The following is a 15655-nucleotide window of genomic DNA, read 5'->3' as shown; positions in this document are numbered from 1 at the left end:
TAAATTTTTAGAGTCTAAGGACTATATAAGAATCCAAAGTTAAATTTTTGTTCCATCTGCCTCTAGATTCATAATATTTTTTTAAAAAAGAGTTTACAGTCTCTTTCAATTCTCTTTTTTAATTAACTTTTTATTTTGATTCCAGTCTAGTTATCATACCGTGTTATATTAGTTTCAAAAGTACAATACAGTGACTAAATAATTCTATACATTACTCAGTGCTCATCATGATAAGTGATCTCTTTAATCCCCAAACACCTATTTTACCCATCCCCCCACCACCTCCCCTCTGGAAACCCTCAGTTTGCTCTCTCATTTCTCTTTTATAGTCTGTCATTGCTTGGTATAGAGAAGTAGTCCCTTGTGGCTCATCTATATTTTGCTTACTATGGATCAAGCTCATTTTCTTTGAAGATATTTTTAAAAGATGTTTTCATTCATTTGCATTCATTCAACAAAAATTTACTAAATACCAGCTCTATGCCAGCATTCTTTTAAACATATCTCCAGGCACCCTGATGTAAGTAATTCATCAAAATAGATTAAATCCCCCTGGTACCCAGGAACTGTAGATAAGATGAAGGGGAGATACAGTCCCTAGATTTCCCTATACAAGCATACAACTTAAAGAGGAAAATCACACAACTCCTTAGTTGTGGGTACATGTGCATCACACTACTCTATTAACTAGTGAATGAACACAACTACAAGAAAATAACAAAGGACTTCATTTACTGGGTCCTTACTTTTTATCAGGCAATATACCAGGTGCTCCACAAGCATTAATCCTAAACAACAAAGCTATATGGTAGGTACTATTATTATTCCACCTTACAGATGAGAAAAATCAATCTTCAAGAGGTCACAAAGACAGATGTATGTCCTTATAGACACACTTCATTCTTGTGTTCTGCTGCCTCTGTGCTTTGATCCTGGATTTTTCTACAGTAGCTGTGGTAGGCCTGATACATGGCTGTCCTGAGACTTTGAAAGATGTGATTTTTTTGGTCTAATATTTAAGAGGTCATACATACTCATGTACACTTTCGATCTTCACAGCAGTCAGTAGAGGACACTGACTATTCCAGAGGGGTCTCCATGCTCCCTCTATCCTATAAACACTGTTCATTAGTTGGAAGGGGTACCCAGGGACAGCCTACAGATGCATCAACAGCTCCAAGTGTTGGTCCAATCCATGGCCAGGCCAAGTTTAGGCATTAGGGATAGTTCATCACTTCAAAAGTTTTACTACCACAAAATATGGTAGAGAAAAATGTGAGTAGAAAATCCAGGAGTTATCATCCTAGCTATTCCAAGCATGGTAAGATGCTAGCCCTCTGCCTCAGATCACAACCCTGCCTATGGCCAGATGTGATTTTCATAAAAGGATTTGTAGAAGAAAATAAAGAAAGAAAATTTGGTAAACCAAGAGCACACCCTAATGAAGACATCTATTCCCCAGTTAGAGAACAAGTAAATTGCTGGGTCAGGCTGATGTGAAGGCAAAGGCAGCAGGCTACCCCCCACCCCCAAATAGTTACCACCTCCACATTTTGCCAAGGAGTCTTATAAACAGCACAGGAAAGTGCACACAGTAAACCATGGCCCCAAAATCACCCCTCATGCTCTACCCTTCTTCATTGAGGAATGCCCATCCTGCATGGCCTGACACCTATCTTACCTCATAATAGTCACCATTTTGAGTATGTATCACATGCCAAGCATTTCTTATTCAGCATTCCTAACAATGGAAGGAATTCTGGACTGGAGAGATGAGGTCATGTCATGCTTTGCCTCTGTTCTCCATTCACTTTTCTCTTCCCTTCCCTCTGCCAAGCTCAGCCACATCCCCCTTCCTTTGGTTTCTCCTCCAGCAGTTCTGCAAGCTAAGCATGACTGTTCCCATGACCAGAGAACAGACTGAATCTCGAGACCCTCAGGATCTCATAGCTGGTCTGATAAGCTGCAGAGACTGTTCTTTTGGCGATGTCATGCTGCCTCTAGTGATGTCTCCTGCGTTTAGACCTAGGGAGCAAATATATTAAAATTCAGCAAAAATTTACTGTGAGCTGCTAAACAAGTAACAAAATAAAACCTCAACCTAAAAACTTCAAAAGGTGAAACCAAGGATAAAAACAGGGAACTCTTAGCATCCCCTCATCCCTGAAACAGAACAACTGAGTTGACAAAATACCGAAAATCTTTCTTTAAGATTTATTTATGTATTTAAGAGAGAGAGAGAGAGAGAGCATGAGTGAGAGGGGCAGAGGAAGAGCATACCCAGAGCCCAATCCAGGGCTCGATCTCATAAACCTGAGAGAAAGCCTTGAACAGAAACCAAGAGTCAGACACTTAACAGACTGCACCACCCAGGTGCCTCACAAAATACTGAAAATCTTATTAGAAGTCTTGAATTAAGAGTGGTGGATGAAGTGGATCATCTTTATCTTTTCCACCTCCTGCTGGGTGGGAGTAAATGGGGCATGAAAGACAGGGGTGTGAAGCAGTAATAAACATATGTTGACCATCTCTGTTGGAGACTAAGCTCTTGGGACCTGCTTTGAATTTGATGGGCAGTCCTCAGGACAGGAGACAGCATGCCCACCTGGGTAGTGCATTGTGCTATAGGACATTAAACACAATGGGCATTGCCCCAGGTGACTCTCTGCCTCTAAGTTCTCAGATCCTCAGACAGAGAAGTGGATGGAATTCAATTCTTAACCTCTCAGCCTTAGATAAACAGCAAAGACACACAGTTCTCATATACAAAAGGGAAAGGAGCTGAGCCAAGATCCCGTACAGATATCAGAGCAATTGGAATCAGAACAAGCACACCAAGCATCAAGCATCGTGTGTAAGCTACAACAGGAAGCAAAATTCGGAAGACAATACCTCAACGTGAAAGAAAGATAATCCAAGGAACAGAATCAAAGTGCTTATGCTTCATACTCTAGAAAAACGTAAGAACTTGAACTGAATTTTAAAAAATAGCTTAAAGACAAGATAATAAAATAAGATGTTGGCAGATCTGAAAGAAAACTTTGAGATAAAAACAAAACATAAATAAATAAATAAATAAATAAATAAATAAATAAATAAGTAAATAAATAAATAAATAAATAAGAAACAGTGAGAAAAGGGACAGTTTTAGTTGGAAGTCAAAAGATTAACAGAAAAAGGGCTCTAGATAATCCTAGCAAATGTAGAAAAAATTATAATGTGAGTAAAATCAATTGGAATATAATAGACATAGAGGAGAGGAAAGACAATTCAACATGTGGATAACTTATGTAGCTGATTTCCCTAAAGTCAAAAACTGAACAAAAAGGACAGAGAAAGATGACATATAAAATAGGGGAGAATTTCCCTAAAATGAAAAAATGGAATATGTGATTTATTTGAACCTTCCATGGAAACTGGCATAGTGTTTTAAGTATGAAAATAATCATGAAATTAGATGAAGATTATAAGAAGATTATAAGAAGCAGTTGTGATAGCCAGGCTCCACTCAGCATGCTCAAAGCTGAAAGCCATGCTCCTCTGAGGCTCTAGGCAAGGCACTGCTTGAGGAGGCAGGCCAGAGAAGGGGACAAAACCAGGGCTTGGCATCCCCAGAACTTAGACCTGACAACGAGAGGAGATGCAGAGGATCAGAGCTATCCAGAGCTTCACAGTGCAAGGGAATTTTATCACTCAGCTACAAGCGGCAGTAAACCCAAACTGGCTACACCGAAAGTAGGAATGTATTGGCTCACACAACTAATACCCTGGGGAATGTTGGCTTTAGGTGCAGTGCTCCAGAATCTCAAACCATGTCCTTCTCTTTCTCCCAGTTCTGCTTTCTTCTGCATAATCTCCATTCTTTAGCAAATCTTCCCCTCACAGTGGAGGTGAGAAAGTTGTCTGCTCGTTGTACAGGCTTACATCTACTGTTACAAGCCCAACAGAAAGATAAACTTGTATTTCCAATGGTTTTATCAAGAATTGATTCTCTTTAGATCGGATCAGATCTTGTGTTGATTGCTGACAAAGCCCTGTGACCAGGAGGGTTTAATAGCCTGATTATCTCTCCTTGAAACAGGTAGGAACTTCTCTCCTTCTGGTATATAATGTCAGAATGGGGGAAGGGTGTTACCTAAAGAAAACTGAGCTGTTAGAAGGAGAGAAAAAAAGATGTTGAGAAAGCAAAAATAACATAAGTCAACACACTGAAGAATGGAACACACACACACAAACTCATGGATACATACCTTCTCATGCACTTAACGATAGCATGTGCACATTAATATGATACCAACCAATGACCCAAAGCATGAAGGACAAGGTAGAAAAGAACAAAAGGGCCATCCTTCAAGTGTAAGGACCATAATAACATCTGAAGTTTCCATATATACCACCATCACTGTCATTATCACTGTTCATAGAACAAGCCAAGCCTCTTTTGTCACAAGAGTGTTGTAATAGGCATAATTCTAACAGAAGGAACTAGAAACAGTTTCTTTCTTTTAAAAGCTCACCTTATATAAAATAGGCAGAATGTGGAAGATCACCCATAAGTGGATCAAGAGCAGATTTAAAGACAAGGAGCTAATATGAGAATGGACATTCCTAGAATCATGAAACACTGATGCATTCTTTCCATAGGTATGCATATTGCACCTACTGAGTGCCAGGCAGCCCTCTGTGTCCCGGGCAGGGGTATGGTTTCTGCCCTAGGTTGCTAAAGGTCAGCCTTTCCAAAACCCTATCTTACAGAGGAAGAAACGAAGCCCAAGGCAGAGAAGAAACATAACCAAGGTCACGAACCTGACGGCTAAGTTAGAATGAAAATGGCTATCCCTTGAGTGTCTATATTCCAGAGCTGTGAAAAGAATATGAGGGGATCCCTGCGTGGCTCAGCAGTTAACTAATGCCTTTGGCCCGGGGCATGATCCTGGAGTCCCGGGATCGAGTCCTGCATGGGGCTCCTGCACAGAGCCTGCTTCTCCCTCTGCCTGTGTCTCTGCCTCTCTCTGTGTATCTCTCATGAATAAATAAATAAAATCTTAAAAAAAAAAAAGAATATGAACTTATGGTTCAATAGACCTAGGTTCCAATCCTGGCTCTGTCACCAACTGGCTACACGAAGCCCACCGAAGCCCACCCTTCTTGCAGGTCACATGTTTTATGGCTGCCTCAAGGAGTGAATCAGGTGAGCCGTGTTGCCTCTGTAGACATCTGCTTTGTGAGCTCGGGAATATTTCACGGAGATGTTTCCCCAGACAGGTTTATGGCTGGTCTTGGCTCAGTGCCTTGAAAACACTCATCATGTGATGAAACAAGAATGTCATCCTGCCGACTATCAATAAACCAACATTGGCATTCCCACCCCCACTCCAACACCATCCCCCATGCAATCTCCCTCCTCTCTCCCCATATCCCGAAGATATCCAAATCATCTCATTAGGAAGTGACATCCGAGGGATTCATTGCTCCTAATCGGAAGAGTGGCCAGAGCTCGTCCTTATAGACACTTAAATATTTTTTGTTAAAAGCTGGAGTTTGGAAATGAGCAAGAGCCATTTCTAAAGGGAAAACAGAGAGCATGTGTGAGTTCAGGTCAGAACACTCAGGAAGTGGGCATCAGAAGATTATAACAGATCCTAGAACAACAAGATCTCCAAAGTTCTTGCCTGAAAAAGCACAGAAAAAAAAAAAAAAAAAACTTGAAACAGCCTGCTGTCTGGATTCCAACCCTGGTGACTCATCCTGGGCTTTCCTTACCTGGGGGAAGTGTGGGTTTCCCTGAAGATATTGCATGCAGGCCTGATTTCTAGGATGTAGGGTGAAGTGGATGCCACTGTGTTTAACTCTAATCATTGTCCTGAGGGACAAATGGGTTCAGTGAGCCTTCATAGTACTTTCTTAGCTCCTTGGTAAAAATCATACCAACCCTCCCCCACCAACTTGCCTATCCCCTGTCCAGGAAACAGGCCTTCCAGGGATGGAGAAAAATATAAGTCCCAAAGAAGTAGGGAAAGATGTAAAGAGGATAAATCAGGAAATGGGTGAAGGGAGTGAAAAGGCATAAACTTCCAATTACAAAATAAATAAATCCTATGATGTAATATATAGTATGGTAACTATAGTTAACAATATTGTACTATTTATTTAAAAGTTGCTAAGAGAGTAGATCTCAAAAGTTCTCATCATAAGAAAATAAATCATAACTGTGTGGTTATAGATGTTAACTAGACTTATTGTGGTGATCATTTCATGATATATACAAATATCAAATCATTATGTTGTACACCTGAAACTAATATATTATGCATCAATTATGCCCCATTTCAACAATGAAACCAATTAAAAATAAGATAAGGGCATCTGGGTGGCTCAGTCAGTCAAGCATTTAACTCTTGATTTCGGCTCCGGTCATGATCTCAGGGTCGTGAGATTGAGCCCTGTGTCAGGCTCTGCACTGGATGTGGAGCCTGCTTGGGATTCTCTCTTTCCCCCTCTCCCTCTGCCCTTTCCTCCCTCCCCCTTTAAAAAATAAAGAAACAAAAAAATAAAATAAAATGAAATGAAAATAAGTAAGCATGGAAAGCTTTTAGAAAATTATCACATACCAATCAATACTGCTCTTAAATTCCATGTTGTTAAATGTGAAAATTACTAGTGATTTCTATCTTCTTACTGGGTAATAGCAATAAAGAATATTACTGTCTATCTATATCTATCTCACTACCTTTTCTACACCTGCATTTATTAAGTAGAATAATCAAATGTATTCTTACCACCTCCCTTCTCTCTTCTGTTAGTAGAGACATTCTGTGAACATAAAAGCAATAAAATTACATTTCTTAAAAAAAACAAAAACAAAAACACAACAGCATAAAGCACATTTATGTCCAGGACAGAAGAAAGGCAACCATTTCTTGGGGGATCCAGTGAAATGTTAAGTGGGCAAGAGAGGTTGAGGGAATGATGAGGCAGGAGATGCCAAGATCATTAAGTCACCAATACTGTTATGAACCAAGACTCTTAAACCACACTGTTTCCTAACCGAGCAAACGGGTATCACATCTTTTGTGCCCATCCCCCCAAGAAAGCTCATGTAAGGGTGGAGTGGTATGGAATGGATTCTGAATTGAGATGAGGATGCCAGATGATCTACAACTTTGGGATGATAATACAACTTTGCATGACTACTGTTTGAAACAAATAACATAATAGATTTAAGGGAAGGCTTTCTTAATTATGAAACACTGTCCAAGTTTTGGCCATTGTTATTTCCCATCCACTTGCCATCTGCTTGCATCCTGTTGATGCACCTGTGCACCTAACGGTCTCTCCATTTGCTCTTTGAGGGAAGGGCTTTTCTTTGTATAGCTGGTGCTCAATGAAAGTTGAAGGATCGAGTGGAGAAGGAATGATGGGCAGTCATAGTTCCTGGTCTCTGCCTGCCATTCCCAGGACCAGGGAGCCCTGTTCTCTCTCTCTGTGTGTGTGTGTGTGTGTGTGTAGGTCCTCATCCATGTCAGCACAGACCTGACCACTCTGGGTCTGTCCTAAGGCTGATGCATTGGACAGGGCCATGCTGGGCTAGAATCAAACCGAATGTCTTTGCTCTGACTGCCCATCTGTTCTGCCACTAACACCAGCACAAAACTTAGCTGAAGTGACAGCCTGGGCTGTCCCAGGCCTCACAAGTCATCCCAGCAAGCTGCAGTCAATGCATCCCTCCCTCATTCTCTCCCTCTCCCCAACATCCCCGGGGGAAATGTGGCCTGGTCAGCCTTCACCAAGCTTGCTGGCCCAGTCGCTAGGATGCAAGGCTGGGATGCAGGGCTGATGAGGGCAGAAACTCCACGTAGACACTCTCCTTTCCCAATCCATGGTACCAAAACCATAGGTTCTCTTGAAAGTCATTAAGCAAATGTTCCATGGTTCCCTAGGGAATCATTTCTTCTGGGAATGGCAGTGTTGATTCTGTCATCGGGAGATGAGGGGGAGGGACAGCATCTGGAGCATGATGTCAATAGTGAGAGCTGTTCATTTGCTCTGCATTCAGTACTTCTTCTCAGTGCTATTCAGCATCTGCAAGTTTTCAAGGCAAAATCTCAAATAAAGAGAGGCCGTACTGCTTGCATTGGCAGCAGAGACCTGTAGTCACTGACTCTGCTTTGGCTATTGAGCACTGCTTTGGCATTTTAACGCACTTCATATATTTATGTGAGGCACATAAGAAAGGCAGAGAGGGTGATCTGCCCTGGGTGCAAGCACTGGGTTCTGCGCATTGTAGGCAGAAGATTTAAAAACAGTAATAAAATACGTTAAAAATCAGTCTGCTTTTTGGGACACCTGGGTGGCTCAGTCGGTTAAGTGTCTGCCTTCGGCTCAGGTCATGATCTTAGTGTCCTAAGATCAAGCCCCACAGCCAGCTCCTTGCTCAGCACAGAGTCTGCTTCTCCTTCTCCTTCTACCTGCTGCTCCCTTTTTGCTTGTGCTTTCTCTGTGTCAAATAAATAAATAAAATCTTTTTTTTTTTTAAAGTCCATCTGCTTTTTGTTATCACCATGAGCTAACAAACCTAATATGTCCATGATAAAATAATCCTTCCTGCTGGGCTGGATGGCTTCTTCCACTCACCTCCTCACCTGGAAACACTACTGAAGGACACGGCCATCAATTCCGCCTCTCATTGCTACATTCAGCCAGTCAGGTATTAACACAAGGAACAGTTTTGGAGCATCTACCGTGAGAAAGACATTGTGCTCCATGCGAAGGAATCAGAAAGGCTAGGACACAGCTCTGGCTTTCAGCAGGCTCACACACTAGGGAGAAGAACAAGGCCACCAACAATGGCTGTAGAAAACACAAATGTCCCTGTGCCTGCCAACCCTGGGAGTGGGGAGTCCCTCTTCAATGAAATATTTGACTCCCAAATTCCATCAGTTCTGAGAACACATTTCACATTTTAGCATGTCTGAAATCAGGATCCATTTTATAGCTGACAGCACCTCACAACTGTAACTGGCAGCGTTTTTGCTTTCCTAGTAGTGCAAAGCTAGGACATGTCCCAGAGTCATTGGCCTTATGGATTCACCATCACAGGGGAGCCCGGCCAAGCCTGCAAGGTGTTCGGCTGTAGGAGTCCAGTCTTTGTCAGGTCTTCTTCCCAAGGATTTCTGGGATTTCCCTTGCCTTGGGAATGGCAAGGGCAGCACGCCTGCCCTGCTTGTCACTTCTGTCTGGTTCTCTCTGGCCATCTATCAACCACTCCAGTTCACTTTCCCAGGCTGCTACCCCTCCTTCTCACTGTGTTGTCTATATTCCCCAGGAATTGGCGGTGGGCCCCACCAAGCAGGTGTGGAGGGTAGAGGGGAGCACAGAGAAACTAAGGTCCAGGAAAAGAAAATTGAATTTTAGTGGCAATGACCCTAACCAGCTTCAGCACGGCAGATACTCCCCTTCCAGGCTATGACTCCTCACATGGGGCCCTCCTCCCTGCCCTGGACCCAAACTCCCAGGGGAGACAAGAAGCCTTCATAATAGGATCATTTCTGCTTCTCTGGATAGCTCTGGACTTCTATGGACTCAGAAAAAAAAATTAAATGTATAAAATACAGAGGATTGAAAAGGATACCAACTTTATTGAGAAATGTTGTCAAAAATCATAAAAAACAAATCTGTGATACAATGATGTGCTTTCTTATTACAAACACTTTAAACAACATCATCTACATGCAAGTCTAATAATTGCTGCAGTTTGGAAGTTGTCAAGAATGTAAAGCCTATTTAGATACCTGTCAAATCTGTAATATACATAAAAAACATCCTATTGCTGATGATGTCACAGTTACTGCTGATTCTACCTTGGCTTTTTACCTATTTCATAACTGAAGGAAACACTAAATTTCAGCCAGAGTTGAGTGAGAACAAAGACGACTTTTTTTTTTACCACCCCAAGTTCGCCAGCCCCCTGACTTACGTCAAAAAAGGTTATGACCTTCTACCCCAGAGCAGCAGGCACAGAATGCTAGAGGCTTTGAGGATGCCCATGTTAGGGGAACCCCCTACAAGTGTAAGCACAGGGATGGAGATCCTCATGGGATGCCAGGTAAGCTAGGTGCCCTCTATTTGCTCCTCCAAAGCCACATTCTGCCCTTCTCTACCACATCACCCAGGGTCTCCTGCCACCCAGCTTCCTACAGGGTTCTGACAATGGAAGTCTGTGGCTGGAGACTAGAGTGCAAGAAAAAGGCTGGAGTATTCTTTCCCCAGTAGCTGAGTCTCTCCAGGGTTAAGTGGACTTCCTTGGCCCCAGTAATATCATCTACCAGAATCAACTAATGGATTTGGAAGACTCAGGGGGAGTTCCAGGTCTGACCTAGTAGCTCTGTAAACTAGGTAAGTCACCCCAACATTGAGTCTCTGGTTCCTTGTAAATAAAATGGATAAAATAACCTCTGTCCCACCTCCCACAATTTCCACAGAAGCTCAGATGTTATTTTAAGTTTGGCAAGTGTCAGCAGCAAAAACCAAGGGGAGTGCTAGCCCTTGTGTAGGAGAGGAGCCAAGAGGTCCTGAGAGCAGGGACTGCCCTCTCAGCTACCCTCCTCATCTCTCATAGAGTTTCATGTGCACTTGAGAAACTGAGTTTGGATGGGCCATCCTCCACCCTGATGTCAGGGGCCTGCTTCTGCAGAATGCACTTAACTGGCACTTTGAAAACCAGCAGGGAAGATAGCAGACCCACTGCCTCTGAGACACATCCTGCACCCATCCAAGAGGAGAGGTTATGCCGAACTCTTTACCGACTGACCAGCAAGTCACACTTAACATTGCCTTGGACTTCTGAGCAGCCAAAAGATGACACCATGGTGGTGGGTGGCAGTAGAGACACAATGTCTGTTGCTTCAGATGCCGGCGTCAAGGGCCCAGGTGCTAAGCAGGAGGCAGCCTAGCATACTGAAATAACTTCTTAGGCAAATTCCCTGCATCCAATACTTCTTCAATGCTATCCATTCTAAAGCCTTGATTACTCTTACCTAACAACCCTTCCAACATACCACTGAACTGCGCTAAGTGCCTTCTCTTTATTACCTGTCACAAGAGGCTTCTAATCCAACCTGATTCATTTTACAGATGAAGAAACAGAGGTCCCGAGAAGGGACCTGATTAAGATCGGGTGACTGGTTAGGACACATGGAGTCCCCAGACTCTTTAATCTATGGTACAAAATCCTTCCACTCATTCTCTTACCCACACTCTCTATTCTAGTCAGGCTATGTTCTTTACTATCCCAGGAGCAATGCAATTTTGTCACTTTGCAGGACTTATTGTTCATCTCTTTCTAAGATGGTGAGTTGGATCACAGTATAGCTAGTGGGGTAGACATTTGTACAACAGGAATAGAAGAATCAGCAGATGCTGCCACTCCCAGGAGTGGTCTTCCCAGTTGCCCAGTGTCATGGGAATGCCTCACCATGTTTTGTGAATGAACAGTGTCTGGCAGAAATTCAGAATGATCTTTGGGAAGAAAATGTCAAAATAAGGGGGAATAAATTCATCTGATCAGAGACCATAAGAAATCACTTGGTAACAGCCAACAACAGGTGTAGGAACAAATATTTTCTTTCCAGAGTCAAAGACAACTTTTATAGGGTACTTGGGTTCAATAACAAAAGTGTGTTACAACATGATAAGGTTGGGTTTTTTACTTTCTTAATGTTCTCCAGATGTTGTGTGTGCACACAGATGCACATATGCACACACACACGCGCATGTGCATACACACAGCTAACCAAAGCAATGGTTAAAGTTCAGGGCTGACCCCTGGATACCACTGTGGGTCTGCACACTAGGAAGCATGCAACAGCAGAAAACTCTGAATACTCGAGACTATCTGTAAGGTCATTGGCTACAGCAGCCATAGAACTATCATGATTCGAGTTTTTTTCGGGCATTGTTTGGCAGTAAGGGAGAGGAAGAGCTTGTGTAATATAGAGAAAATTTTGCCCCTGCTCTTGAAAAACTTCAAATCTAAATGAGAAGCCAATTAAAAGAGAGAAATCCTGGATCCTTTCTTTCCCAGGAAGAATCGACCTTTGCGTGCCTCGCAGGCTTGCCCCCATGTCTACCACAGTAACTGTCAATGGCATGTGTCTCTCCCACCCACCACCCTCTTGAGAGAGTGCACATGCACTTCTCCAGAGCAGACACTGATCTGACCTGTCTCTGTATCCCAAGCTCAGTACCATACCTGATGTGGCAAGCATTTTAAAAACGTTGCTTAAATGAACAAATGAAAGAGTGAATGGGAATAGACATTAGTAACTCTCTGGCTGATCATCTGGTAAGAAGACTGCCTGGACTGATGATCTTTCCCCTCTCAATTTTCTAACAATCTCTGGGATCATTTGCCTATTTAGTTGTCTCTTTGTATGGGAAATATGAACTAAGAAAACTCTAATCAGTCAACTTATATCTGTTCACAGCTCTTATGAGAAGTTACAAAAGGAAGTAAGTGCCCGTGGTCATATCACCTGACACTTAGAAGATTATTCAATGTGTCTCTTCTTCAATTACTAGCAGATAATTGTGTGTTTTCTACTGGGACACTGTCTCACACTGTACATGTGACCAGATATTCAAAGAGGTTGTAAAGTTTTTGTGTCAAAAACTCTATCTAAAAATTAGGATAAATAGAATGGTCACATAATCAGATTTTTTTCTTAGTCCTGTAAAATATAAAGGAATATTCAGAAGAATTTCAATGGGTTATAGTAAGACCTTTTAAAATCATTAAAGAAACATTTAATCATTTTGGTGCAATTTTATTATTATTATTATTATTATTAATAATAAATTTATTTTTTATTGGTGTTCAATTTGCCAACATACAGAATAACACCCAGTGCTCATCCCGTCAAGTGCCCCCCTCAGTGCCCATCACCCATTCACCCCCACCCCCCGCCCTCCTCCCCTTCCACCACCCCTGGTTCGTTTCCCAGAGTTAGGAGTCTTTATGTTCTGTCTCCCTTTCTGATATTTCCCACACATTTCTTCTCCCTTCCCTTATATTCCCTTTCACTATTATTTATATTCCCTACATGAATGAGAACATACAATGTTTGTCCTTCTCCGATTGACTTACTTCACTCAGCATAATACCCTCCAGTTCCATCCATGTCGAAGCGAATGGTGGGTGTTTGTCGTTTCTGATGGCTGAGGAATATTCCATTGTATACATAAACCACATCTTCTTTATCCACTCATCTTTCGATGGACCCCGAGGCTCCTTCCACAGTTTGGCTATTGTGGACATTGCTGCTAGAAACATCAGGATGCAGATATCCCCGTGTTTCATTACATCTGTATCTTTGGGGTAAATCCCCAACAGTGCAATTGCTGGGTTGTAGGGCAGGTCTATTTTTAACTCTTTGAGGAACCTCCACACAGTTTTCCAGAGTGGCTGCACCAGTTCACATTCCCACCAACAGTGCAAGAGGGTTCCCTTTTCTCCGCATCCTCTCCAACATTTGTGGTTTCCTGCCTTGTTAATTTTCCCCATTCTCACTGGTGTGAGGTGGTATCTCATGGTGGTTTTGATTTGTATTTCCCTGATGGCAAGTGATGCGGAGCATTTTCTCATGTGCATGTTGGCCATGTCTATGTCTTCCTCTGTGAGATTTCTGTTCATGTCTTTTGCCCATTTCATGATTGGATTGTTTGTTTCTTTGGTGTTGAGTTTAATAAGTTCTTTATAGATCTTGGAAACTAGCCCTTTATCTGATAGGACATTTGCAAATATCTTCTCCCATTCTGTAGGTTGTCTTTCAGTTTTGTTGACTGTATCCTTTGCTGTGCAGAAGCTTCTTATCTTGACGAAGTCCCAATAGTTCATTTTCGCTTTTGTTTCTTTTGCCTTCATGGATGTATCTTGCAAGAAGTTACTGTGGCTGAGTTCAAAAAGGGTGTTGCATGTGTTCTCCTCTAGGATTTTGATGGAATCTTGTCTCACATTTAGATCTTTCATCCATTTTGAGTTTATCTTTGTGTCTGGTGCAAGAGAGGGGTCTAGTTTCATTCTTCTGCATGTGGATGTCTAATTTTCCCAGCACCATTTATTGAAGAGACTGTCTTTCTTCCAGTGGATAGTCTTTCCTCCTTTATCGAATATTAGTTGACCATAAAGTTCAGGGTCCACTTCTGGGTTCTCTATTCTGTTCCATTGATCTGTGTGTCTGTTTTTGTGCCAGTACCACACTGTCTTGATGACCACAGCTTTGTAGTACAACCTGAAATCTGGCATTGTGATGTCCCCAGATATGGTTTTCTTTTTTAAAATTCCCCTGGCTATTCAGGGTCTTTTCTGATTCCACACAAATCTTAAAATAATTTGTTCTAACTCTTTGAAGAAAGTCCACGGTATTTTGATAGGGATTGCATTAAAAGTGTAAATTGCCCTGGGTAACATTGACATTTTCACAATATTAATTCTGCCAATCCATGAGCATGGAATATTTTTCCATCTCTTTGTGTAATTTTAATTACTATTATTTGCACATCCAGTCCCTTAACTAAACCATCTATTAAATGATATAATATAAATAGAGGGAACTAATATTCTGTCTTATACGTGATAGTCTAAGCAAACCATTTGAAATAAGTGGCAGCGCTTAAACTTACTAATTGGTGGCCCTCAAATTTTAGGAAGCATCAGAATCTCCCAGAGGGCTTGTTAAAACAAGTGGGATTTCTGGGTCTCCCCCTTAAAGTTTTTGGTTCAACAGGCCAAAGGTAGAGCCCAAGGTCCTGCATTTCTAACAAGTTCACAAGTGATGCTGAAGCAGCTGGTTGTTTAGTGACCCACTTTTTTGTTTTGGTGACCCACTTTTAAAACCACTGCTACTGGCTCCTCTTTCTTACATGAAACACTCTTTACCTTCGGCTTCTACGGTAAAGATTCCTACTGATTGCTTATCCATGAGTTGTTTATCTTTTTACTTACAAATAAGCTGTCATTTTAGTTGGGGCAGCAGTGCAAATAGCACATTTCCCAGCCTCACTGCTGTAAAATGCAGCTAATAATAGAGATTCAGATGTTGCCTGTTAGGACTTAGAGGTAAGGATCTACAAAGTAGTGCATAAAGGCAACACAAGCATTTTTGTCTTTCCCCCACTTCTTCCAATTATTGTAGTGTGGATGTGATGGCTGGAGCTCCTGCAGCCATTTGGACCACAAGTCTTGACCTTGACCCTTGACCACAAGGGAAACTTTAACAAGGAAGACATTTTTTACATGGCCATTTTTACAAGGCCATGGAACAGAAGCATGGAACACCAAGTTCTTGATGACATCATGAAGAAGTCATTCCAGCCTACCAATTACTTCAGATTTATTCCATGTGGAAAAAAAAATCAAATCTGTAACATTTTAAACCATTGTTATTTTGATTTTCCATTTCATACAGCAAACCTAATATTGCCTGATTCAGCTTCCAATGTACTGTAGTGATCTTTTTGCCCACCAGGCTCTCTGACTACTCCTTTTGAACACTCTTCCTCTTCTTCCTCCTTCTTCTGTTTTCTTATCTCTCCAATGTCTTTTTTTTTTAAGATTTATTTATTTTATTTATTTATGATAGAGAGAGAGAGAGAGAGA

General features: G+C 41.8%; 1 long non-coding RNA gene across 1 annotated transcript in view; it reads right to left on the bottom strand.

Annotated features, from left to right (window-relative positions):
* Positions 1-293: 293 nt before the first annotated feature.
* The window catches only part of LOC144297683 (uncharacterized), a 38636-nt gene continuing 23274 nt past the window's right edge, over positions 294-15655 (bottom strand). Inside the window, exons 2-3 of the long non-coding RNA XR_013364616.1 lie at positions 6780-6813; positions 294-2025 (exon numbers count right to left, since the gene is read on the bottom strand). This is a non-coding gene — a long non-coding RNA (uncharacterized LOC144297683). The remainder of the gene's footprint in view (positions 2026-6779; positions 6814-15655) is intronic.

The sequence above is a fragment of the Canis aureus genome, chromosome 25 (assembly GCF_053574225.1).
Source record: "Canis aureus isolate CA01 chromosome 25, VMU_Caureus_v.1.0, whole genome shotgun sequence".
NCBI classification, from domain to species: domain Eukaryota; kingdom Metazoa; phylum Chordata; class Mammalia; order Carnivora; family Canidae; genus Canis; species Canis aureus.
Note: the sequence above shows the minus strand (reverse complement) of the source record. Positions and strands in the feature narration are given on the sequence as shown.